The sequence below is a fragment of the Pseudophryne corroboree genome, chromosome 2 (assembly GCF_028390025.1).
Source record: "Pseudophryne corroboree isolate aPseCor3 chromosome 2, aPseCor3.hap2, whole genome shotgun sequence".
NCBI classification, from domain to species: Eukaryota; Metazoa; Chordata; class Amphibia; order Anura; family Myobatrachidae; genus Pseudophryne; species Pseudophryne corroboree.
Genome location: NC_086445.1, coordinates 506,413,504 through 506,441,071, shown reverse-complemented (window position 1 = coordinate 506,441,071; position 27,568 = coordinate 506,413,504). Strand labels below are relative to the sequence as shown.

The 27,568-nt window shown below is 45.7% G+C and overlaps 1 pseudogene; it reads right to left on the bottom strand.

The window, feature by feature from the left end:
* Positions 1-16,809: 16,809 nt before the first annotated feature.
* On the bottom strand, positions 16,810-16,928 carry LOC135051853 (5S ribosomal RNA; annotated as a pseudogene).
* Positions 16,929-27,568: the final 10,640 nt, after the last annotated feature.

Sequence of the window (27,568 nt, the reverse complement as noted above, 5' to 3'; positions counted from 1 at the left end):
TGGCTCCGGATTGGCCAAGAAGGACGTGGCACCCGGAACTTCAAGAAATGCTCACAGAGGACTCATGGCCTCTGCCGCTAAGAAGGGACTTGCTTCAGCAAGTACCAGGTCTGTTCCAAGACTTACCGCGGCTGTGTTTGACGGCATGGCGGTGGAACGCCAGATCCTAAGGGAAAAAGGCATTCCAGAAGAGGTCATTCCTACCCTGGTCAAAGCCAGGAAGGAGGTGACCGCAAAACATTATCACCACATGTGGCGAAAATATGTTGCGTGGTGTGAGGCCAGGAAGGCCCCACGAAGAAATTTCAACTCGGTCGATTCCTGCATTTCCTGCAAACAGGAGTGTCTATGGGCCTCAAATTGGGGTCCATTAAGGTTCAAATTTCGGCCCTGTAAATTTTCTTCCAGAAAGAATTGGCTTCAGTTCCTGAAGTCCAGAAGTTTGTCAAGGGAGTATTGCATATACAACCCCCTTTTTTGTGCCTCCAGTGGCACTGTGGGATCTCAACGTAGTTCTGGGATTCCTCAAATCACATTTTAAACCGCTCAAATCTGTGGATTTGAAATATCTCACATGGAAAGTGACCATGCTGTTGGCCCTGGCCTCGGCCAGGCGAGTGTCAGAATTGGCGGCTTTGTCTCACAAAAGCCATATCTGATTGTCCATTCGGACAGGGCAGAACTGCGGACTCGTCCCCAGTTTCTTCCTAAGGTGGTGTCAGCGTTTCACCTGAACCAGCTTATTGTGGTACCTGCGGCTACTAGGGACTTGGAGGACTCCAAGTTGCTAGATGTTGTCAGAGCCCTGAAAATATAGGTTTCCAGGACGGCTGGAGTCAGGAAAACTGACTCGCTGTTATCCTGTATGCACCCAACAAACTGGGTGCTCTTGCTTCTAAGCAGACGATTGCTCGTTGGATTTGTAGCACATTTCAACTTGCACATTCTGTGGCAGGCCTGCCACAGCCTAAATCTGTCAAGGCCCATTCCACAAGGAAGGTGGGCTCATCCTGGGCGGCTGCCCGAGGGGTCTCGGCATTACAACTCTGCCGAGCAGCTACGTGGTCGGGGGAGAACACGTTTGTAAAATTCTACAAATTTGATACCCTGGCTAAAGAGGACCTGGAGTTCTCTCACTCGGTGCTGCAGAGTCATCCGCACTCTCCCGCCCGTTTGGGAGCTTTGGTATAATCCCCATGGTCCTGACGGAGTCCCCAGCATCCACTAGGACGTCAGAGAAAATAAGATTTTACTTACCGATAAATCTATTTCTCGTAGTCCGTAGTGGATGCCGGGCGCCCATCCCAAGTGCGGATTGTCTGCAATACTTGTACATAGTTATTGTTACAAAAATCGGGTTATTATTGTTGTGAGCCATCTTTTCAGAGGCTCCGCTGTTATCATGCTGTTAACTGGGTTCAGATCACAGGTTGTACAGTGTGATTGGTGTGGCTGGTAGCAGTCTTACCCGGGATTCAAAATCCTTCCTTATTGTGTACGCTCGTCCGGGCACAGTATCCTAACTGAGGCTTGGAGGAGGGTCATAGGGGGAGGAGCCAGTGCACACCACCTGATCCTAAAGCTTTTACTTTTGTGCCCTGTCTCCTGCAGAGCCGCTATTCCCCATGGTCCTGACGGAGTCCCCAGCATCCACTACGGACTACGAGAAATAGATTTATCGGTAAGTAAAATCTTATTTTCTGCGATGTTCCATAAAACGTACATGGACAGCCCTCGTAGTTCTCCCAACATAATTCAGGCCACAACCGCAAGTAAGTAGGTAGATAATAAACCTTGAGTCACAGTTCATAAATGACTCGAGTTTATACGGGTCTTCATTGCCAGGTAATTTTATAGTGGTGGTCTTTTTCTGCATATAGGTACATGGCGTGCACCTGGGTTTACCACATCTATGGCATCCTAATGGTTTTGTGGTTAGCCATTTGTATCCATGAGAGGTTTCTTTAGGTGCCCTTAGCGTCAAATGGCTAGGTGCCAATATAGATTTCAATGATCTGTTTTTCTTATATATTATGCAGGGTTTAGAGGGTAGTATTTCATTCAAGACCTTATCCTGTTTTAGTACTCTGTAGTTTTTGGAAATAATATTTTTTATTTCACTGGCACAATTATTATATTTGCATACAAATGCGAATTGTCTGGTATCATCGCCTTTGATTTTTTGATTATTTTGATTTTTTGGGGAGAGTTGTCCATGAGATTTCATTTGTAAGAGATTACTTCTATCCATAAGAAGAACTTCCTTGTATGCTGTATCAAGGAGTTTCTCAGGATATTTGCGTTGTTTAAGAGCATTCATCAATTCATGAGTCTGAATGTTAAAAGATTCTAGAGTAGAGCAATTGCGTTGCAGGCGCATTAGTTGTCCTTTAGGTATGTTGTGCTTCCAAGGTGCATAATGTGCACTGTCATAATGTAGATAAGAATATGTATTAACCGGTTTTGAATAATTGAAGGTCGTAATTTGATTGTCGATTATTTCAAGGGTCACATCCAGGAAATCTATCCGTTTTGTGCTGTGAGTGTGAGTGAAAACTAAATTATAAGTGTTGGAGTTAAGATAAGAAACAAAATCAGATATAGAAGATACATCCCCATCCCAAATAATAAACAGATCGTCAATGTAGCGGCCATAGAAGACCAGGTTCGCCTCCCAGCCGCTTGTAAGTAATAGTGACAAAGAAAAAGGAAATAATTGTGAGAGAGAATAAACGAGATGGAATCGACAATGAAAGCCTGGTGTTCGGCACACAGGTCAGGATGCTGACCTGTGTGCCGAACACCAGGCTTTCATTGTCGATTCCATCTCATTTATTCTCTCTCACAACTTTTTCTTTGTCACTATTACTTACAAATCTTGGGGACGGCCATGGGGACCAGGTTCGCACCCAGTTACGCCAATCTCTACATGGGTGACCTGGAGGACTCGCTCGTGTGGGGCAGCGGCTGGGAGGCGAACCTGGTCTTCTATGGCCGCTACATTGACGATCTGTTTATTATTTGGGATGGGGATGTATCTTCTATATCTGATTTTGTTTCTTATCTTAACTCCAACACTTATAATTTAGTTTTCACTCACACTCACAGCACAAAACGGATAGATTTCCTGGATGTGACCCTTGAAATAATCGACAATCAAATTACGACCTCCAATTATTCAAAACCGGTTAATACATATTCTTATCTACATTATGACAGTGCACATTGTGCACCTTGGAAGCACAACATACCTAAAGGACAACTAATGCGCCTGCGACGCAATTGCTCTACTCTAGAATCTTTTAACATTCAGGCTCATAAATTGATGAATGCTCTTAAACAACGCAAATATCCTGAGAAACTCCTTGATACAGCATACAAGGAAGTTCTTCTTATGGATAGAAGTAATCTCTTACAAATGAAATCTCATGGACAACTCTCCCAAAAAAATCAAAATAATCAAAAAATCAAAGGCGATGATACCAGACAATTCGCATTTGTATGCAAATATAATAATCGTGCCAGTGAAATAAAAAATATTATTTCCAAAAACTACAGAGTACTAAAACAGGATAAGGTCTTGAATGAAATACTACCCTCTAAACCCTGCATAATATACAAGAAAAACAGATCATTGAAATCTATATTGGCACCTAGCCATTTGACGCTAAGGGCACCTAAAGAAACCTCTCATGGATACAAATGGCTAACCACAAAACCATTAGGATGCCATAGATGTGGTAAACCCAGGTGCACTACATGTACCTATATGCAGAAAAAGACCACCACTATAAAATTACCTGGCAATGAAGACCCGTATAAACTCGAGTCATTTATGAACTGTGACTCGAGGTTTATTATCTACCTACTTACTTGCGGTTGTGGCCTGAATTATGTTGGGAGAACTACGAGGGCTGTCCATGTACGTTTTATGGAACATCGCAGAAACATTATTAAACGCAATAATCTACACAGCGTTTCACGTCACTTTAATCTAACTCACGATGGTGATCCCAAAAGCCTAATACTAGTATGTTTAGAACATGTCGCACCCACACCAAGAGGGGGTGACAGATTTAACAAATTGTGCTGCAGAGAAATATACTGGATGTTTAAACTTACATCCTGATGGACTCAATGAAAACATCGAACTGAACACTATACCCTAGGCATTATGCTGTATCCTTGAGAAACTTCCTTTATTTTAAGCCCCCTTCCCTGTTGCCTCACTAGTATTATCCTTTCTGTAACCTGCATATTCCTCTGTATACTATATATACCCCAACCTCCAGGATATGGTGAGTCACCATTATCCTTTATAACTCTACCTATTGAGTTTTTTTAAATTTATGGAGGACGCTCTATATTCAGTCCACCATTGGGAATGAACTATTGCATTAAAGAGTCCTTCTTTAGGACTATTATTTAAACATACTTATTTAAAATATTATGTATCTCCCTGTATTTAGCATAGATTTCCCCTAAAATATAAGAGTACTCTTACAGCCCTCTGACTTTGTGACTGTATATCTTTTTATTATACTATATATTATACTCTTGTAGTTATGTTCAAATATCCTTATATAGGTAAAAAATTATAGCATGATAGAATTTGGCTTACTCTAATAATATATGTACAAAGTAACCTTGATATACAACATCATGTATCTCTGTTTATTCAGTATAGAATATTCTTATAATGTGAGAGCTCCCTGACAGCCTATTGATTATGTGACTATAGGTACCCTTACTTCCATATGTCTCTCTCCCGCAATCATGTATTTATCTTTCTATATATGTGCTGACTTTATTATGACAGAACTTGGTGGCTTATAATAATATATATGTAGAATAACATCTAATATGTATATTTAGTACAGCTAGGATGTGATGCTGCACCTATAATAAACTCTTACTTTATGTATATAAATGCCGTTTTTGCTGCCTTGAATAATACCGCCCATTGAGGGTGGTTACCTTGACAACTCATGATATACAACGGCACTGTCTGTGGAACGCAACGTCCCGATCGTGACACATACGCTATTTACGTCATGTGAATTCCCTGTCCTTGCCCGGTCACGTGGCCAAATAATATCACGTGACCGGAACATTTCTCAATATGTGAACCGCTGCTTCTGCCCGATCACGTGGCTAGACAATGTCACGTGACCGGAACACCTCTTAATATGGATATCTTCCGGCCTATACTTTATGCTGGAAACACACTATTACTGCAATGATTGGATATTGTCTACCCACGTGATCGGATTGGATCACGTGACCAGGAAGTAACCGAGATCATTTCTCTAAACATTTTAAAGTTTCTACTATTTCCCATGCTCGTTTTCTAATGATATTACTCTAGTAAGTTTTATACTCCAGTATGATTGCCTTCTATACCATTTAAGTTTCATTTTGATTATTTTCTTTCCTGTGTGTTTATCCACCTGGTAATCACTGCAGCCAGGTGTTTTAACTTAACCATAATTATGAGGGTATATAAATCTGTCCCAGTATATTCAAGACATATGCTCCTGAGGAAGCTGGCGGTGACCAAGACCAGCGAAACGCAATGAGCCCCTTTTCATTTTGACCACGGGCACTGCAACTACCATCTTGAATCATCTGGCAATCTCTGGACTTTAAATCCTCCAGGATCCCTATCAGCATTATTTATCTGGAGTCTCTACATATTCCCCTGCTGCTATTGGACCTCGATCTGCAATTGAGAACCAAGGGGACTTCCATCTGAGACCATGGTAATATCGATATCTGAAATCATATGAGGATACCTTGGAGGACTGAGCCCTAGCCAGAATATCAGTGCTTATTGCCACAATGGAAATATAAGTGGTCCTAGGTTAATTTGAGAGACCCTCAACTTTTATTACTAATTACCCTCTTGACAATATATATGTCATATTTTTAGATTAATTTTAATAAATTTATGATTAATTTTTTATTTGATCAATTTGTATCCGTTCCTTATTTTGAGATTCAGTCGGCGCCAGTATCTTTCTCTGTCAAGTGTGTGAATACCTTCAGTTCACAGATAGCATATTGTTACATAATAATACCCCTACCTCTTGTAGAGTGTTCTTCACTTGGCTGGATTGTGAAGTATTTTTTCTGTACAATGGAAAGGATCTTGTGATCATCCACCACTGTGGATTCATTGTACTGTAAGTCACTGTTTTCCTGTTTGGCTCATTTATTTGTGTACTTTGTCAGGTGCTGTGGAACCCTTGTGGCACCATATAAATAAACAATTTTATCTATCTATCTATTATTCTTTTGGCATTAATGGTCGTCTACTGGCAACAGATTTGATACACCCTAGCCTATCGGCATCCCCCCTGCTAATATCAACTTTTCTATGATCATAAACAACACTATTAGATGGATACTTTGGGTTACTCGATTAGTTCCCTTACTATTATAATGGTTGATATGCTTATGGCCCTCCATACTTATCTGCGCTCTTATTTCAATTTCCATACTATACTACTACTGTATATTGATATACTTATGGGTCTCTATACTTACCTGCACTATTTTTTTCAGACTGATGTTGACATAGTCGTTACTATCCTAATTTCTATACCATACTATTAATCTGCACGCAACTATATGTGTTAAACTCCTGAGATATACCTGTTCTATATACAGTATGGCATTCTTATTTTTTAATTATATTATATATTTGTTTATATTATGTATTTGTATATCCTATAGTATGTTGTACTCCCAGGCTCTTGTTATACAGATGTATCCACCGTTATCTTGAGTAGTTTTCTGTGCCTAGTCACAACATGACTTAGCATAAACCCTTCAGCTATTGTTCTCAACTGCAATACAATACAGAGAACAATACAGCAGGGGATTAAGTCACTACAGCAGGGGATTAAGTCTGACTGGCCAGTCACAGTTAATCCTATTAACTGTCAAGATAAATGTGGATACATCTGTACCCCTTCAGAACCAGGGGGCGTAGCTCCCGTGGTATCTATATAGTTGTCTTCTCATTTACATACTGCTCTGCTATTATCCTTTCTCTGACGTCCTAGTGGATGCTGGGGACTCTGTAAGGACCATGGGGAATAGCGGCTCCGCAGGAGACTGGGCACAAAAGTAAAGCTTTAGAACTACCTGGTGTGCACTGGCTCCTCCCCCTACCTCCCCCTATGACCCTCCTCCAAGCCTCTGTTAGATTTTTGTGCCCGAACGAGAAGGGTGCACACTAGGTGGCTCTCCTGAGCTGCTTAGTGAAAAGTTTAGTTTTAGGTTTTTTATGTTCAGTGAGACCTGCTGGCAACAGGCTCACTGCATCGAGGGACTAAGGGGAGAAGAAGCGAACTCACCTGCGTGCAGAGTGGATTGGGCTTCTTAGGCTACTGGACATTAGCTCCAGAGGGACCGATCACAGGCCCAGCCATGGATAGGTCCCAGAGCCGCGCCGCCGGCCCCTTTACAGAGCCAGAAGACAGAAGAGGTCCGGAAAATCGGCGGCAGAAGACGTCCTGTCTTCAACAAGGTAGCGCACAGCACTGCAGCTGTGCGCCATTGCTCTCAGCACACTTCACACTCCGGTCACTGAGGGTGCAGGGCGCTGGGGGGGGGGCGCCCTGAGACGCAATAAAAACACCTTGGATGGCAAAAAAATGCATCACATATAGCTCCTGGGCTATATGGATGAATTTAACCCCTGCCAGAATACACAGAAAAACGGGAGATAAGGCCGCCGAGAAGGGGGCGGAGCCTATCTCCTCAGCACACTGGCGCCATTTCCCTCACAGCTCCGTTAGAGGGAAGCTCCCTGGCTCTCCCCTGCAGTCACTACACTACAGAAAGGGTTAAAAAAGAGAGGGGGGCACTAATTAGGCGCAGTATAAACAATACAGCAGCTATAAGGGGAAAAACACTTATATAAGGTTATCCCTGTATATATATAGCGCTCTGGTGTGTGCTGGCAAACTCTCCCTCTGTCTCCCCAAAGGGCTAGTGGGGTCCTGTCCTCTATCAGAGCATTCCCTGTGTGTGTGCTGTGTGTCGGTACGTTTGTGTCGACATGTATGAGGAGAAAAATGATGTGGAGACGGAGCAGATTGCCTGTAATAGTGATGTCACCCCCTAGGGGGTCGACACCTGAGTGGATGAACTGTTGGAAGGAATTACGTGACAGTGTCAGCTCTGTATAAAAGACAGTGGTTGACATGAGACAGCCGGCTACTCAGCTTGTGCCTGTCCAGACGTCTCATAGGCCGTCAGGGGCTCTAAAGCGCCCGTTACCTCAGATGGCAGATATAGACGCCGACACGGATACTGACTCCAGTGTCGACGGTGAAGAGACAAATGTGACTTCCAGTAGGGCCACACGTTACATGATTGAGGCAATGAAAAATGTTTTACACATTTCTGATAATACGAGTACCACCAAAAAGGGGTATTATGTTCGGTGAGGAAAAACTACCTGTAGTTTTCCTGAATCTGAGAAATTAAATGAGGTGTGTGATGATGCGTGGGTTTCCCCCGATAACAACTGATAATTTCTAAAATGTTATTGGCATTATATCCTTTCCCGCCAGAGGTTAGGGTGCGTTGGGAAACACCCCCTAGGGTGGATAAAGCGCTCACACGCTTGTAAGAACAAGGGCTCTACCCTCTCCTGAGATGGCCGCCCTTAAGGATCCTGCTGATAGAAAGCAGGAGGGTATCCTAAAATGTATTTACACACATACTGGTGTTATACTGCGACCAGCAATCGCCTCAGCCTGGATGTGCAGTGCTGGGTTGGCGTGGTCGGATTCCCTGACTGAAAATATTGATACCCTAGATAGGGACAGTATATTATTGACTATAGAGCATTTAAAAGATGCATTTCTATATATGCGTGATGCACAGCGGAATATTTGCCGACTGGCATCAAGTCTAAGTGCGTTGTCCATTTCTGCCAGTAGAGGGTTATGGACACGACAGTGGTCAGGTGATGCGGATTCCAAACGGCATTTGGAAGTATTGCCTTATTAAGGGGAGGAGTTATTTGGGGTCGGTCTTTCAGACCTGGTGGCCACGGCAACAGCTGGGAAATCCACGTTTGTACCCCAGGTCGCCTCTCAACATAAGAAGACGCCGTATTATCAGGCGCAGTCCTTTCGTGGGCAAGCGGGCAAAAGGTTCCTCTTTTCTGCCCCGTGACAGAGGGAGAGGAAAAAGGCTGCAGAAATCAGCCAGTTCCCAGGAACAGAAGCCCTCTCCCGCCTCTGCTAAGCTCACAGTATGACGCTGGGGCTTTACAAGCAGAATCAGGCACGGTGGGGGCCCGTCTCAATGAATTTCAGCGCGCAGTGGGCTCACTCGCAATTAGACCCCTGGATCCTTCAGGTGATATCTCAGGGGTACAAATTGGAATTCGAGACGTCTCCCCCTCGCCGTTTCCTGAAGTCGGCTTTACCGATGTCTCCCTCTGACAGGGAGGCAGTTTTGGAAGCCATTCACAAGCTGTATTCCCAGCAGGTGATAATCAAGGTACCCCTCCTGCAACAGGGAACGGGGTATAATTCCACACTGTTGTGGTACCGAAGCCGGACGGCTCGGTGAGACCGATTCTAAATCTAAAATCTTGAACACTTACATACGGAGGTTCAAATTCAAGATTGAGTCACTCAGAGCAGTGATTGCGAACCTGGAAGAAGGGAACTACATGATGTCTCGGGACATCAAGGATGCTTACCTTCATGTCCCAATTTACCCTTCTCACCAAGGGTACCTCAGGTTTGTGGTACAGAACTGTCACTATCAGTTTCAGACGCTGCCGTATGGATGGTCCACGGCACCCCGGGTCTTTACCAAGGTAATGGCCGAAATGATGATACTCTTTCGAAGGAAGGGAATTTTAGTTATCCCTTACTTGGACGATTCCCTGATAAGGGTAAGATCCAGGGAACAGTTGGAGGTCGGTGTAGCACTATCTCAGGTAGTGTTGCGGCAGCACGATTGGATTCTCAATATTCCAAAATCGCAGCTGATTCCGACGACTCGTCTTCTGTTCCTAGGGATGATCCTGGACACAGTCCAGAAAAAGGTGTTTCTCCCGGAGGAGAAAGTCAGGGAGTTATCCGAGCTAGTCGGGAACCTCCTATAACCGAGCCAAGTCTCAGTACATCAATGAAAGGGTTCTGGGAAAAATGGTGGCTTCCTACGAAGCAATCCCATTCGGCAGATTCCACGCAAGAACTTTCCAGTGGGACCTGCTGGACAAATGGTCCGGGTCGCATCTTCAGATGCATCAGCGGATAACCCTGTCACCAAGCACAAGGGTGTCTCTCCTGTGGTGGTTGCAGAGTGCTCATCTTCTAGAGGGCCGCAGATTCGACATTCAGGACTGGGTCCTGGTGACCACGGATGCCAGCCTGCGAGGCTGGGGAGCAGTCACACAGGGAAGGAATTTCCAGAGCTTATGGTCAAGCCTGGAGACATCACTTCACATAAATATCCTGAAGCTAAGGGCCATTTACAATGCTCTAAGCTCAGCAAGACCTCTGCTTCAAGGTCACCCGGAGTTGATCCATTCGGACAACATCACGGCAGTCACCCACGTAAACAGACAGGGTGACACAAGAAGCAGGAGGGCAAGGCAGAAGCTGCAAGGATTCTTCGCTGGGCGGAAAATCATGGGATAGCACTGTCAGCAGTATTCATTCCGGGAGTGGACAACTGGGAAGCAGACTTCCTCAGCAGACACGACCCCCACCCGGGAGAGTGGGGACTTCACCCAGAAGTCTTCCACATGTTTATAAAACTCGACAAGTATTGCGCCAGGTCAAGGGACCCTCAGGCAATAGCTGTAGACGCTCTGGTAACACAGTGGGTGTACCAGTCAGTGTATGTGTTCCCTCCTCTGACTCTCATACCCAAGGTACTGAGAATTATAAGATGGAGAGGAGTAAGCACTATATTCGTGGCTCCGGATTGGCCAAGAAGGACTTGGTAACCGGAACTTCAAGAGATGCTCACGGAGGATCCGTGGCCTCTACCTCTAAGAAGGGACCTGCTCCAGCAAGGACCCTGTCTGTTCCAAGACTTACCGCGGCTGCGTTTGACGGCATGGCGGTTGAACGCCGGATCCTGAAGGAGAAAGGCATTCCGGATGAAGTCATTCCTATCCTGATCAAAGCCAGGAAAGATATAACCGCAAAACATTATCACCGCATTTGGTGAAAATATGTTGCGTGGTGCGAGGCCAGTAAGGCCCCGACGGAGGAATTTTCAACTAGGTCGATTCCTACATTTCCTGCAAACAGGAGTGTCTATGGGCCTGAAATGGGGGTCCATTAAGGTTCAAATTTCGGCCCTGTCAATTTTCTTCCAAAAAGAACTAGCTTCAGTCCCTGAAGTTCAGACGTTTGTGAAAGGGGTACTGTATATACAGCCTCCTTTTGTGCCTCCAGTGGCACCTTGGGATCTAAATGTAGTTTTTGGGTTCCAAAAGTCACATTGGTTTGAACCACTTAAATATGTGGAGTTAAAATATCTCACATGGAAAGTGGTCATGCTGTTGGCCCTGGCCTGGGCCAGGTGCGTGTCAGAATCGGCGGCTTTATCCTGTAAAAGCCCTCATCTGATTTTCCATTCGGACAGGGCGGAATTGAGGACTTGTCCTCAGTTTCTCCCTAAGGTGGTTTTCAGCGTGTCACCTGAATCAACCTATTGTGGTGCCTGCGGCTACTAGGGACTTGGAGGACTCCAAGTTGCTAGACGTTGTCAGGGCCCTGGAAATATAGGTTTCCAGGACAGCTGGAGTCAGAAAATCTGACTCGTTGTTTATTCTGTATGCACCCAACAAGCTGGGTGCTCCTGCTTCTAAGCAGACTATTGCTCGTTGGATTTGTAGTACAATTCAGCTTGCACATTCTGTGGCAGGCCTGCCACAGCCAAAATCTGTAAAAGCCCATTCCACAAGGAAGGTGGGCTCATCTTGGGCGGCTGCCCGAGGGGTCTTGGCTTTACAACTTTGCCGAGCAGCTACTTGGTCAGGAGCAAATACGTTTGTAAAATTCTACAAATTTGATACCCTGGCTGAGGAGGACCTGGAGTTCTCTCAATTGGTGCTGCAGAGTCATCCGCACTCTCCCGCCCGTTTGGGAGCTTTGGTATAATCCCCATGGTCCTTACGGAGTCCCCAGCATCCACTAGGACGTCAGAGAAAATAAGAATTTACTTACCGATAATTCTATTTCTCGTAGTCCGTAGTGGATGCTGGGCGCCCATCCCAAGTGCGGATTGTCTGCAATACTGGTACATAGTTATTGTTACCAAAAAATCGGGTTATTGCTGTAGTGAGCCATCTTTTCTAGAGGCTCCTCTGTTATCATGCTGTTAACTGGGTTTAGATCACAAGTTATATGGTGTGATTGGTGTGGCTGGTATGAGTCTTACCCGGGATTCAAAATCCTTCCTTATTGTGTACGCTCGTCCGGGCACAGTATCCTAACTGAGGCTTGGAGGAGGGTCATAGGGGGAGGAGCCAGTGCACACCAGGTAGTTCTAAAGCTTTACTTTTGTGCCCAGTCTCCTGCGGAGCCGCTATTCCCCATGGTCCTTACGGAGTCCCCAGCATCCACTACGGACTACGAGAAATAGAATTATCGGTAAGTAAATTCTTATTATAACCTTAACACTTTGATTAAACAGTGACAGTCCGAACAGCTTCACGTTTGCAATTGATGGCCATGGCTATTTGGCTCATTGTTTATTTATCTCCTTGGTTACACCAGACGCCTGTGGCGCACTTCCGATTACCCGGAAATGATGTAGCGGTACAGCCGGTGGAACACATGGGTCCCCATAACAGTTAGCTCTGATACTTATACCTTATGGTCCTATCACTCCGAGGTTGTGATAGGCCATTGAACCTTTGTATTAAGTGGACTGTCATCATCTACTTTGATGACCGCTGGCAACTTCTGGTATTTCCGGAAGTGACTTTTCCGTTACTGGTCCTGGAACGCACAAGCATGCACAACGGGGCGGACTTGGCGCCCATTAACTGTCTGTCCATAGGTATTTAACAGGGGCCTGGGAGGCACAATCCCTAGTTCCAGTTCCACATTGTACATCTCCTTATGAGCTTTTGGCTGCATTTACCATATTGATGCTGTTGGTTTGCTGATCTACCTCTACCCGGGCTGGGACCGAAACGTTGGTGAGCATTTTCAAACCGTTGGAACTGTTTGAATGGTGTTTTTCTACATTTTTCAATAAAAAAATCTTTTTTGACTATTTAAAATTTCTAAAGTCTGGAGAGTGCTAGCATTTCCACATCAGTGGAAAACACTGCACTGTATATATATATATATATATATATATATATATATATATATAATGCTGTTCTGAGGGCGCTAGTCTCATTTGTATAGACAATAGCCTTGACATTTACAACATGGTAACCATTATAGAAATAATAAGATGGGAATCGATTCAAATTTATTCATAGTGCCATTAAAAAGTAGGAAAGTACAAACATATACAGATTTTCGTAAAAATACAAGGCAAATCCTTCCAATTAGATATAGCAAGTTTCTTGGCCAGAATATTGCTCAGATGGTAGCACTAAAATCAAAAGAACATTGAACCCAACGTGTTTCGTCCCAAAGGACTTCCTCATGGGCATATTATCAGTAAATTTGAAAAACACCTGATAAACAAAGATGTATCATTAGAAGTGCCGGCTTGAAGTGATCTGGAAACGAATTAGTGTATTGCACATATACCTGTACAATCAATATGGATTTCAAATAGGATTCTTCAACTGAAAATAATTCTCAGAGGCAACTGTAGTATAAAAAGGCCAACACTATTGTTGGACCAGTGGTGCATAGGTGTAGAGAATACTACTAAACTGTTATTTACATCTGATTATTTCTATAATGGTTACCTTGTTGTAAATGTGAAGACTGTATTGTCTAGACAAATGAGACTAGCGACCTCAGAACAGCATTTTGTATTCCTTTCCTGAGCCTCTACTAGCGGGAGACTTTTCTAGAGGTGCTGCTCTATATACACACACCTTAGCGCAATTGGGTATGTTTGTTTTATGTATATATATATATATATATATATATATATATATACAGTATGTCCATTGAGGTGTGAGTCTGCACTGTTACTAGGTGAAGCATTTCAGTAGTATATTCTCCATGCACTTTGGTAGGAGAAAATTGAAACAAACTCTGTAGAGAGTGATAATTACTGTAGTTCTTGTTTAAATTTTTTTTTCTTTAGTATGAGATATTTGTTGGAATGGATGTGGACAGATAAGCACCCTGGAACATAGAGGGTGGCTGTGCCCAAATCTAATAGTTTATCAATTTGATATACTAATCTTTTTATTAAAGAAATCCATCACAATTTAGACACCCAATGGATAACTGTATTGTACATGTCTATATTGGGATGTAGTTGTCTTTTCCGATGTACGGGATACTGGTGGTCAGGAGACCAACGCCTGAATCCTGACACCTGCCTGAATCCTGATAACCGGAATCCTGACCATAAGTTTGCTGGGGAGCGTTAGGGTTAGGCTGTGGGGGAACCGTTAGGGTTAGACTGCGGGAAGATAGGGTTAGGGTTAGGCTGCGGGAAGAGATGGTTAGGGTTAGGCTGCAAAAGTGAGGGTTAGGGCTAGATTAGTTGATCGTTTCAGTTGGGATTATGGCATTCTGGTATTCTGAGCGCCGGCATCCTGAACCCAACACACTTATACAATGCAAAACAGCACACACCTAGTAGAAGCTCACCCAATTTCTCATTAACAGTTTTAGAATTTATATGGTTGATCTCATCTACAGAATATATTACTACTAGTCCAGTGGCAGCTCCTGCATTCTTTTTGTAAAGAGACTGCACTGCTGTGTGTGCATCATGTGCACCGCTCTGTCCCCACACATATGTACAAAACAAAGAGACGGCTTCTAGGGACTACATTGACTACAGCCGCAGGGCCGGATCTAGACTTTGTGGCACCCCGGCCGAAAAAATCGGGGCGTGTCTTCACGGAGAAGGGGCATGGTCAGTTATGCCCCCTGTAGAGTTGTGCCCCCAGTAGAGTTTTGCCCCCTAGTTGCGCTGTGCCCCCAGTACTGTGCCCCCTGTAGAGTTGTGCGTCCTAGTTGCACCGCTTAAAAAATATAATAAAAAAAGAAAATGAATACTTACAATCCCGGCTCCTGCTTCCCGACTGCTGCTGCCCTCCGTCTCCGGCCACCAGCGCCGCTCCTCTGATCTATGGAAGAGACATCATGACGTCTCTCCCAAAGCACCGCATAGACACTAGAGGTCAATTATGACCCCTAGTGTCTATGTGCCGCTCCCACAATGCAGTGCGCGATGACTTCATCGTGCGCCGCACAGCACCGCATCTACCGAGCACCGGGGGGCACCAGTAGCGGATCTTGCCATGGCGGCGGCGCCCTCCGGAAGGTGGCGCCCCGGGCAAAAATCCTGCGTGCCCATAGCAAGATCAGCTACTGTACAGCCGTTAGAAACCGATAAACACCTGCCAGTCCCTCATGCGATTAGCAGAAAATGCCTCCAAAGGGAAACCACTGCCCCTGCTAGTCAAACTAAGGGGAACCGGGGCTCACTTTGAGTGGTGGATTTTACTAGTGATGGTTGATTTTACTGGGGTGGCTGCAAGTAAAATCCACCTCTGTACTAGTTATACTGTTGCTTAATATTTTTACAAATATCGTTAAACATGGAGATACTGGTATCCTATAGCTAACTATAACAATTTTAACTCCTTGCACTTTACCCTTATAACCAGTTTCTATGCTACTGTTGTGCTCATGTACAGTATATGTCCTATGTATTGTACAGTAGCTTCAAATATTCTGTCTACTGTATTTAATATAAGTCTTTTTATACATTGCAAATGCACATCTGAAAGGAAAATAGTGATTACTGGTGGGATGTATCAAGTATGCAATTAGATTACGGTACATCCCGCCCACCATCGTCTGCATACCAGCATTTTTGCATCACTCACAATTTCGCCTTCAATGTTTGTACAGTAAATAGGTTTTGTTAATAGGATAGTAGATGCTTAGTAATGGGAACAGGTCTATTTAACAAAATCTGCATCTCTGATGCAGATGGGTTGTGATAAATTTGCCCCAATCCGCAATGCGCAAGTATGTATCAATTATCGCATGCAGGGACAGAGCTTGCAAGAAAGTTCTGTCCCTGCAAATCCACTAACTGAATGTATTGGGGGTATACCGCACTGGAGAATGGTAAGGTATCTAATAGATATTGTTAGAACCAAAATACATAATACAACGAGAAAATCTGAGTTTTCTAATGTTATCTTGAGTTTGGTGGTGCACCCTGAGTCAGTGGTAAGACATACAACAAAAGGGAGAGAAGAAGACTCTTTTGTGGGTGCACTCTTGTATGTTTAAGAGGTCTCAGAAGAGACAAAGTAAAAATTATAAATGAATTTTTAAATATAACTATTTATTAACAACAATTGATAAATAGTAGAGTTTACTGTCAAAAATTGGAGGTAGGGGTGGGGGGGAGTTGGGGAAAAGAAAGGGGGGAACACAGAACGAATTAATTACAGTGTAAATACTGAATATTGTTCTGGAATGCCTGGGTGCGATAATAACAGCTGGAGACCCTGAAAATTGAAGCGTTTTTATTCTCTCATGAGCGATGATGAGGAGACAGATGGGATGATTAAAGATGGAATGAGCAAGATGAATCTGCTGTCAGTGTTAGACGCTGAGCAAAACCGTCCAGGAATTTCTACTAAACTGAGTATTCCTCGAGAGTCTCCCACTCGAGTACTGACCCAGCCCTACACTGCTTAGCTTCCAAGATCGGAAGGATTCGGGCGTTACCAGTGTGGTATGATAGTAGAAAAAATATATTTGATATCGAGGGCTCGAGAATCACTGATGAGAGTTCACGAAAATGGAGAAATAAGAGAAAAGAAAAGACAAGAGAATGGGTGGAGGAGAAAAATAGGGGATCTGCTGCCACCGTTAGACCGGGATAATTACCCCTGAATCAGTGGTGAGAGTCCTGAAGATAGTATAAAGTGAGGAAAAAGAAACGATACTGATGGGTAAAAATTTTTTTGGAGATTGGTTGATAGACAATGGGCTGCTTGATTGCAGGATGCTGATAGTACCTATGATAAAGGTACTGGGTGTGATAAAGAGCAATTTGTACACAATTAGCAGTCAAATAAATTGATTAGACCCATACATCACCATCAATTTGCTACTATCAGATTATTACAATTATACCAAAATGGTATCAGGTGGAAAAAGAAGGAGAAAATGAACAACAATTTCTTATTTGTGTTCCGCTGTATGCAGAGCTGCAGAAATACTATATAATATGATTGCAAGATGCTGATAGTACCTATGATAAAGGTACTTGGTGTGATAAAGAGCAATTTGTACACAATTAGCAGATAATTAAGTTGATTGGAACCATGCATCACCATCAATTTGATGCTGACAGATTATTGCACATTGTACCAAAATGGTATCAGGTGAAAAGAGAAAGAGATAACGAACAACAGTTGATTATACAGAGCTGCAGCAATGCTATATAATACGCAGTATAGAGGATAGTGATAAATTGCTCAGCCAAATGATTAGATCAATATTAATGACTGAAAATAAAGGTTTAAACAGTATACTATGTGGTATTAAGCCGCTAAATGCCGACTATCTGTAAAACGGGTACTTGCAAAAAAAAAAAAAAAAAAAAAAAAAAAAAAAAAAAAACAGCTTGATGAATGCTATTATCAAATATAAATATGCAAAAAGATGCTGAGATTGAGCAGATATTACCCGGAATTGTATGGAACGATCAGTCACTAATATGAGCAGGATACTTTCTGAGTACGGAATGTCCGTGTCAAAGTCCAGGCAAATTGAAGATGCAGGATACACTGGTTCCCAGGAGCTGAGCAGTTCGTTTATAGCCGCACTGCCGATCAAAGTACCTGATGTATTGTGGAGACGTGGTCAGGTTGGCTGAGGAGAAGAGAGACACAATGTTCCTGGTCCCATCGCGGCAGTATCTAGCGGCGGCGGGTTGATGCAGCGGCTGCTGGGGAAAGAGCGGCTCGTGGTTCAGGATGTCCGGAATCAGCTGTCACACCCAGGCAGTGGGGGTAGGGAACGGAAAACTAGTTTCACCCGTTCACCGGGCTTGATCACTTCCTGTTCCCAGAGGGGATAGTGCAGGCTTTATCTTGCAAGGGAGCTGGTCGTTGTCCAATCAAAAGGGAGGCGTGTCCTGCGTTTGTAAATTGCTGCACAGGTGGAACGGTTGCTCTTTTTAGTATTGGTTCCCTATTATGCTTGCAATTAGTGGCCCATTGCACAAAAGGAAAAAACAGAGAATATGTGTGAGAAATATACAAGGTTATTAGATAAAAAATAAAAAATGAGCATCTTGCTTATTATATAAGTGGACATAGTGAAAAAATGGAAATAAAAATAAAAATAAATATAAAAATAAAAATAAAATGGGGAAAATTAGCAAAAAAGAATAAATGAATGAAAATAATAATAAAATTGAAATTGAAGCTTTCACAAATTGTTTATGAAATATTTAGATGATAAGAATAGATTAAATTTAAGTATAATAAATGATAATTGCTGGAAAAATATGTTAGGACAGCATATCTTGTCTGGAGTTATAAACAAACACGTTGTAAACATTGCATGAGGATATTCTTAAATATGTTAATTTGGATTAATAATGCAAGTGACGTCGATGGAAGTGGTGGGAATGATTGTGAGAAAGGATGGTATGGAAAGGGGTGGGGAGTGAGGTGGAAAGGAATGGGGGGGATGGAGTGGGGGGGGGGGGGAAAGGGGGGGGGGAGAGAGGGGGAAGGGGGGGAGGGGGTTTAAGGTTTTGCTCAGCGTCTAACACTGACAGCAGATTCATCTTGCTCATTCCATCTTTAATCATCCCATCTGTCTCCTCATCATCGCTCATGAGAGAATAAAAACGCTTCAATTTTCAGGGTCTCCAGCTGTTATTATCGCACCCAGGCATTCCAGAACAATATTCAGTATTTACACTGTAATTAATTCGTTCTGTGTTCCCCCCTTTCTTTTCCCCAACTCCCCCCCACCCTTCCCCCCACCCCTACCTCCAATTTTTGACAGTAAACTCTACTATTTATCAATTGTTGTTAATAAATAGTTATATTTAAAAATTCATTTATAATTTTTACTTTGTCTCTTCTGAGACCTCTTAAACATACAAGAGTGCACCCACAAAAGAGTCTTCTTCTCTCCCTTTTGTTGTAAATCCACTAACTGCACTTCTCAAGGTATTTTTTGTAAAAAATACCCTGAGCGTGTGAATGCGCTGCCTCTGGCTACCCCTCCCCCTGTGACCCCCCCTACGATCCCCCTTCACCCCCATGACTTTATCTACCAGGAGTGTGTCACCTGCCGGGGTTCCTGGGTCTTGCTGTTTCGACGGGTGGTGCTGCGGTACCGGGATGCTGCTGCGGTGGCGAGGGCCTCTGGTGCGTCTGTCCAGCGCCTGGGGATCGGCGGCCAAGGGCTGGGGACCTGGGGCGCCGTGTGGGGAGTTGCTGCGGCGGAGGGCTCTGACGGGGGTGTGGCTTCCGGGAGGCAGTGAGTTCAGTCTGCATACTGACTCCCAGTAATGGTGTGTGTGTCCTCTCTGCTGGGGGCTGCCATATTGGAGACCAAGGAAGCCAATTAGCCCATCCTGCATCCAGCCAATCCAGGGCTGGCTTCCCTTACAAAAGGGGGCTAGCCCAGAGTAGAGTGCCAGTGCTTCAAGTTGCTTACTTGTGTAAGGTGCTCTAGCCCTGTGCTCTCAGGTTGCTTCAGGTTGTTCCAGGTGTCCTGGTTCCAGCTACTATCTTTTGCTGCAGCAGTCCTATTGCCTCCAGCCCGCCTCCTCTCATAGAGTGTCCACCGGGACTCCAGGCCGCAGAGGAATCCCGATCACTATAGGACCTCCGCAGTTTTCAACTCCTTGAGGCAGAGTTCTGCGGCCTCGTCTTCCAAGCCACAGTTCATCATTCCACAGCTTGTTCACTCCAGCCACGTCTTTCAGGCCACAGTTCATCATTCCGCAGCTCGTTCACTCCAGCCTCGTCTTGCAAACCACAGTTCATCATTCCGCAGCTCGTTCATTCCAGCCACGTCTTTCAAACCACAGTTCATCATTCAGCAGCTCGTTCACTCCAGCCACGTCTTTCAAACCACAGTTCATCATTCCGCAGCACGTTCATTCCAGCCACGTCTTTCAAACCACAGTTCATCATTCCGCAGCACGTTCATTCCAGCCACGTCTTTCAAACCACAGTTCATCATTCCGCAGCTCGTTCACTCCAGCCACGTCTTTCAAGCCACAGTTCATCAGTCCGCAATTCATTCTTATCAGCCACATCTTTCAAGCCACAGTTCATAACTCCGCAATTCTTTCTCTTCAGCCTCGTCTTTCTAACCGCAGTCACAAGCCCGCAGTTCTTTTCTTCAGTCTCGTTTCTTCAATGACTACTCATTGACTCCTAGCTCAGACTACATCTTCCATTGGCCTTTGTCTCATGAGAAGGAACTATATCCAGCCTCCTCGTCTTCTTCATCCACAAGTGGTTGCTTCCTCGGGCCAGTCTCAGTCGCCGGATCCTCAATTCCAGCCGAGTGTAACAGAGTGGGGATCGGTGATCTGGGAGGACAGCCGGTCAACTGATCCTGCACACCTCTGTGACCACCCTCCCCCTACAAGCTTCACAGCATCACTTTACTGCACAGCGGGTCACAGCAGAAGCACAGCGATCAAATGACTGGCTTTTTCACAGTGATCAGCTTGTGGTCTATCAGACACATATGGCTGATAGCAGGGGCCAGATTTGAGCTCAGACTTCACTGCCAGAGAAGGCTGTGCAGGCAGGCCTGGCGCTATCCACTCAGCAAAGCTATGCAGAGCAGGTAGGCGCCTGGCAGGAGGGGCGCTCTCCCTGCTTTGCATCCCCGCTGCTGTGCCGCCTTGCCCCCCCTGCTGCATGAAGCCTCCTCCCCTCCCCCTGGTGATAGTGGCAGTGTTAGGCACTGAAAAGTGGGCAGAGCTAAACGGGCAGAGGGAGCAGAGCTACACGGGCAGAGGGGGTGGAGCTACACCGGACCAGTAGACTGCCATAGAGGAGGACGTACTGCTCCAGATATCCTGCCAGCCTGACTATGATAAGTAAGTGCAGGGAAAGTGAGTGAGAAAGTGTGTGTGTGTGTGTGTGTGATATATGTGTGTGTGCTGGTGGGCAAAATGTGAATATACTGCACTTCTGTGGAAATTATGTGTAAGCGGCACTACTACTGGGGGCATTACGTGTAATTGGCACTTACTGGAGTCATTATGTGTAAGCGGCGCTACTACTAGGGGCGTTATGTGTAAGCGGCACTACTACTGGGGTCATTATGTGTAAGCGGCGCTACTACTGGGGGCATTATGTGTAAACTGCGCTACTACTGGGTCATTATGTGTAAGCAGCGCTACAAATGGGGCGTTATGTGTAAGCGGCACTACTACTGGAGGAGTAATGTCTAAGCAGCGCTATTACTGGGGCGTTATGCGTAAGCTGCACTACTACTGCGGTTTTTATGTGCAAGTGGCGCTAATACTGGAGGTGTTAATGTGTAAGTGGCGCTACTACTGGGGTTGTTATGTATAAGCGGCGCTACTACTGGGGTCTTTATGTGTAAGCTGCATTACTACTGGGTCGTTATGTGTAAGCAGCGCTACTACTGGGTCATTATGTGTAAGCGGGACTACGAATAGAGGCGTAATGTGTAAGCAGCGCCATTACTGGGGTGTTATGTATAAGCTGCACTACTACTGGGGTCGTTATGTGTAAGCGGTGCTACTACTAGGGCATTATGTGTAAACTGCACTACTACTGGGGTCGTTATGTGTAAGCTGCGCTACTACTGGGGCATTATGTGTAAGCGGGACTACGAATAGAGGCGTAATGTGTAAGCAGCGCCATTACTGGGGTGTTATGTATAAAGTGCACTACTACTGGGGTCGTTATGTGTAAGCGGTGCTACTACTGGGGTGTTATGTGTAAACTGCACTACTACTGGGGTCGTTATGTGTAAGTAGCACTATTACTGGGGCGTTATGTGTAAGCGACCCTACTAATAGAGGTGTAATGTGTAAGCAGCACCATTACTGGGGTGCTATGCATAAGCTGCGCTACTATTGGGGTCGTTATGTGTAAGCGGTGCTACTACTGGAGGTGTTAATGTGTAAGTGGCACTACTACTGGGGTCGTTATGTATAAGCGGCACTAATACTGGGGGCATTATGTGTAAGTAGCGCTACTACTAGGGTCATTATGTGTAAGCTGCACTGCTACTTGGGCATTATGTGTAAGCTGCACTACTACTGGGGCATTATGTGTAAGCGGCGCTACTACTGGTGGCATTGTGTAAGTGGCGCTACTACTGGGGGTGTTATGTGTAAGCGTGCTACTACTGGGGCATTATGTGTAAGCAGCGCTACTACTGGGTGCGTTATGTGTAAGCGGCGCTACTACTGGGGCATTATGTGTAAGTGGCGCTACTACTGGGGTCGTTATGCCTATGCAGCGCTGTTAATGTGTAAGCGGCGCTACCACTGGGGTCGTTATGTGTAAGAGGTGCTACTGCTGGGGCATTATGTGTAAGCGGCACTACCACTGGGGAGTTATGTGTAAGCTGCGCTACTACTGGGGCGTTATGTGTAAGCGGCGCCACTACTGGGGGTGTTATGTGTAAGCGGAACCACTCTGGCAGCACCACTACTTGGGGCATTATGAATAAGCAGCACTGCAACTGGGGATATTATGTGGTTAAGCAGCACTACTACTTGCTGTGTAATGTGAATAAGATTGTGCTAATGTGTGGCGTAATTTTAAATGGGGGTACTATTGCGTGGCCATGCCCCTTCCTTGTGAGACCACACCCCTTTTTTGACGCGCGCTGTCCCTTTGTAAAGAATTGGAGGGCACGCGTTTTTAGTTTGCAGGGGGCGCCAAACACCTTAGCATTGGCCCTGTGTGCAGGTGTCGGGGTACCAGGGGGTGGGATTCAGGCAGACTGAATTTGGCGTTACAAGTATGGTCTAAGATCTGGTTACTAAAGAAAAGCAATATTAACATATTCTCCTCCAACTGCCCTTAAGTACATTTAGGCAGTGCTTAAAGTGGTCCTAGAGAGGTGGTGGAACTCACCCCCCTCCCCACGGTGCCCACGTAGTAAAGGTATTGCGCGCGCCTACGGTGCGCGCAGCAAAAAGGGGGTGTGGCCTCAAAAAGAAAGGGGCGTGGTCACACAATAGTAATAATGCCCACAGTAGTAGTACCCAAGTGGAAATTTTGAAGTGGGGGTATGGAAAAGTAAAGGGTGCAATTATGTGCGCGCTGAAGGCGCGCGCACTCCTGACAAGGGGGCGTGCCCTTCAGTGTAGTTTACCACACCATATACCCCTTATACACATTATGCACCACAATAGTAGGACCCCTTTCACATTTATACCACACAGTATGAGCCACATTCATATTACACCACACAGTATGAGCCAAATTCACATTACACCACACAGTATGAGCCAAATTCACATTACACCACACGGTATGAGCCGAAATTCACATTACACCACACAGTATGAGCCGAAATTCACATTATAGCACACGGTATGAGCCGAAATTCACATTACACCACACAGTATGAGCCAAAATTCACATTATAGCACACGGTATGAGCCGAAATTCACATTATAGCACACGGTATGAGCCGAAATTCACATTATAGAGTGACAGAGTGACAGGGAGAGTGACAGCAGGGACATGGAAAGTGACAGCAAGGGAATACAGTAGGGACTAGGGAGAGAGAAAGGCAGCAGGTTAGATTACCTGTTTAGCAGCGGCGGTGGTCTGCGGTGCTGTGGATGAGTAGGCTGTGGTAGGCGTGACGTGGAGGAACCTGTGGGCCTCGGAGATAGTGCGGAGGAGGAGGGTGTGGGTGCGCATAGGTCCGAGGGCGGGGCGGCAGAAGAGGCTGAGGGCGGCTGCAGTGGATCTGGAACCAGGCTGGCTTTATTATCCCTGCCGCCGCATCGAGCTCCTGTGACCACGGCGCTAATATTTCAAAACTTCTGCGGACCGGCAGCCAATCAGCGACAGATTTGAACTAGTAGCGCTGCGGTCACAGGAGCTCAATGCAGCGGCAGGGATAATAAAGCCGGCCTGGTCCCAGATCCGCTGCAGCTGGGAGTCTGGAACCTCGGCTTCCAGTGCGATGGTAGGGGTGGAGCGACGGAGGGCGGATCGGGAACGCAGCTTCTTTGTCGGCCCATACAGTAATGCCCCCAGCAGTAGCACCCCTTATACAATGCCCACAGTAGTAGTGCCCCTTATGCAATGCCCCCAACAGTAGTGCCCCTTATGAAGTGCCCCCTTTACAATGCCCTCATTAGCTGTGCACCCCATCAGTAATGCCCTTAATGGTAATGCCCCTGTGTAGTATTGCCCCTAGTCGTTTAGCCCCAGTAGTCATGCCCATACTGGTAATGCCCCTGCAGTTATGACCCCAGCAATTTACTCCCCCCCCCCCTTTAGTTTAGCCTCTGAGTGGTAATGCCCCCAGTAATTTTGCCCTCATGCAGTTTGCCCCATGTAGTTTACCCCCCAGTGGTAATGCCCCCTGCAGTAGTGCCCCCAGTTGTTTAGCCCCTGTAGTTTAGCCCCCATGTAGTTTGCCAAAGTTAGTAATGTCCCCAGTAGTTTGCCCCCTTGTAGTTATACCCCCAGTAGTTTAGCTCCTGTAATTATGCCCCCTTGTAGTTTAGCCCCCAGTAGTTATGCTGCCAGTAGTTTGCCCCTTTGTAGCTTGCCCCCTTGTAGTAATGCCCCCAGTAGTTTGCCCCAGCAGTAAAGCCACCCAGTAGTTTGCCCCCAGTACTAAAGCCCCCCAGTAGTTTGCCCCTCTGTAGTTTGCCCCAGTAGTAAAGCCCCCCAGTAGTTTGCCCCTCTGTAGTTTGCCCCAGTAGTAAAGCCCCCCAGTAGTAAAAGCCCCCCCGTAACTAGCCCCCAGTAGAAACGCCGCTAATGGTACACATATAGGAGGGAGCACCATACTTACCAAGCCCCGCTCCCGCCGCAGTCCTCTCTCGCCGCCCGCTCCTCGGCACTATGGGAGAGACGTCATGACGTCTCTCCAATAGCGCGCATTGACAGAGCCGGAAGCCGGAGCTCAGTACTGAGCTCCGGCTGCCGCTGCGGAGAGGGAGACGGGCGCCCGCTGGTAACGCGATCTCAGCGGGCGCCCGGCATCTCCCTGCAGCGCCGCCCGGGACATCGGGTTAGGTGAGCCGGGGGAGGCGGAACTGCGTTCCGTCTCCTGGTGGAACTGACGGAACGCAGTTCCGCCCCGTTCCGGCTCACTTTAACCCCTGCATTTAGGTGATACTAAAATAATGTGAAATGTGTGTGAAAATACATTTCTTCACATAGTTGTAGTAAAATTTATATTGATTAATATTATGCCCATGTCTTAAAATTGCTGCCTCTAGAAAACACCATTTCTTTGACATTCATATTTACAGGTCATATATTCTTATACTGAATAGTGGATAATGAAAACATGAATACTTAGAAATAAATTGTATAGCAGCGGCAGAATGAAGCATATTTTATCACTAGGCAATTCTAAAGCAATTGGCCCCCACTGCACATATGACTCACTGTCAATGGCGTAGCAGTAGGAGCAACATTTGCGGCTGTGCTGACTGTACAGCAACCTCTACCTATTGTACCTCAGGTATTATGTGTTTGACACTTGCAGATGAGTGGAGCAATGATGACAGGACAGCTGTCAATTGAAAGTTCACCAGGATAACATTAATAGTAATTAAAAATAATTTTGTTGAGACCTTTATATAGTGATCAATGTATATCAGACGTGTGATATATGTATAGTTATTAGAGATGAGCGCCTGAAATTTTTCGGGTTTTGTGTTTTGGTTTTGGGTTCGGTTCCGCGGCCGTGTTTTGGGTTCGAACGCGTTTTGGCAAAACCTCACCGAATTATTTTTGTCGGATTCGGGTGTGTTTTGGATTCGGGTGTTTTTTTCCAAAAACACTAAAAAACAGCTTAAATCATAGAATTTGGGGGTCATTTTGATCCCAAAGTATTATTAACCTCAAAAACCATAATTTACACTCATTTTCAGTCTATTCTGAATACCTCACACCTCACAATATTATTTTTAGTCCTAAAATTTGCACCGAGGTCGCTGTGTGAGTAAGATAAGCGACCCTAGTGGCCGACACAAACACCGGGCCCATCTAGGAGTGTCACTGCAGTGTCACGCAGGATGTCCCTTCCAAAAAACCCTCCCCAAACAGCACATGACGCAAAGAAAAAAAGAGGCGCAATGAGGTAGCTGTGTGAGTAAGATTAGCGACCCTAGTGGCCGACACAAACACCGGGCCCATCTAGGAGTGGCACTGCAGTGTCACGCAGGATGGCCCTTCCAAAAAACCCTCCCCAAACAGCACATGACGCAAAGAAAAAAAGAGGCGCAATGAGGTAGCTGACTGTGTGAGTAAGATTAGCGACCCTAGTGGCCGACACAAACACCGGGCCCATCTAGGAGTGGCACTGCAGTGTCACGCAGGATGTCCCTTCCAAAAAACCCTCCCCAAACAGCACATGACGCAAAGAAAAAAAGAGGCGCAATGAGGTAGCTGTGTGAGTAAGATTAGCGACCCTAGTGGCCGACACAAACACCGGGCCCATCTAGGAGTGGCACTGCAGTGTCCCGCAGGATGGCCCTTCCAAAAAACCCTCCCCAAACAGCACATGACGCAAAGCAAAAAAGAGGCGCAATGAGGTAGCTGTGTGAGTAAGATTAGCGACCCTAGTGGCCGACACAAACACCGGGCCCATCTAGGAGTGGCACTGCAGTGTCACGCAGGATGGCCCTTCCAAAAAACCCTCCCCAAACAGCACATGACGCAAAGAAAAAAAGAGGCGCAATGAGGTAGCTGACTGTGTGAGTAAGATTAGCGACCCTAGTGGCCGACACAAACACCGGGCCCATCTAGGAGTGGCACTGCAGTGTCACGCAGGATGTCCCTTCCAAAAAACCCTCCCCAAACAGCACATGACGCAAAGAAAAAAAGAGGCGCAATGAGGTAGCTGTGTGAGTAAGATTAGCGACCCTAGTGGCCGACACAAACACCGGGCCCATCTAGGAGTGGCACTGCAGTGTCCCGCAGGATGGCCCTTCCAAAAAACCCTCCCCAAACAGCACATGACGCAAAGAAAAAAAGAGGCGCAATGAGGTAGCTGTGTGAGTAAGATTAGCGACCCTAGTGGCCGACACAAACACCGGGCCCATCTAGGAGTGGCACTGCAGTGTCACGCAGGATGGCCCTTCCAAAAAACCCTCCCCAAACAGCACATGACGCAAAGAAAAAAAGAGGCGCAATGAGGTAGCT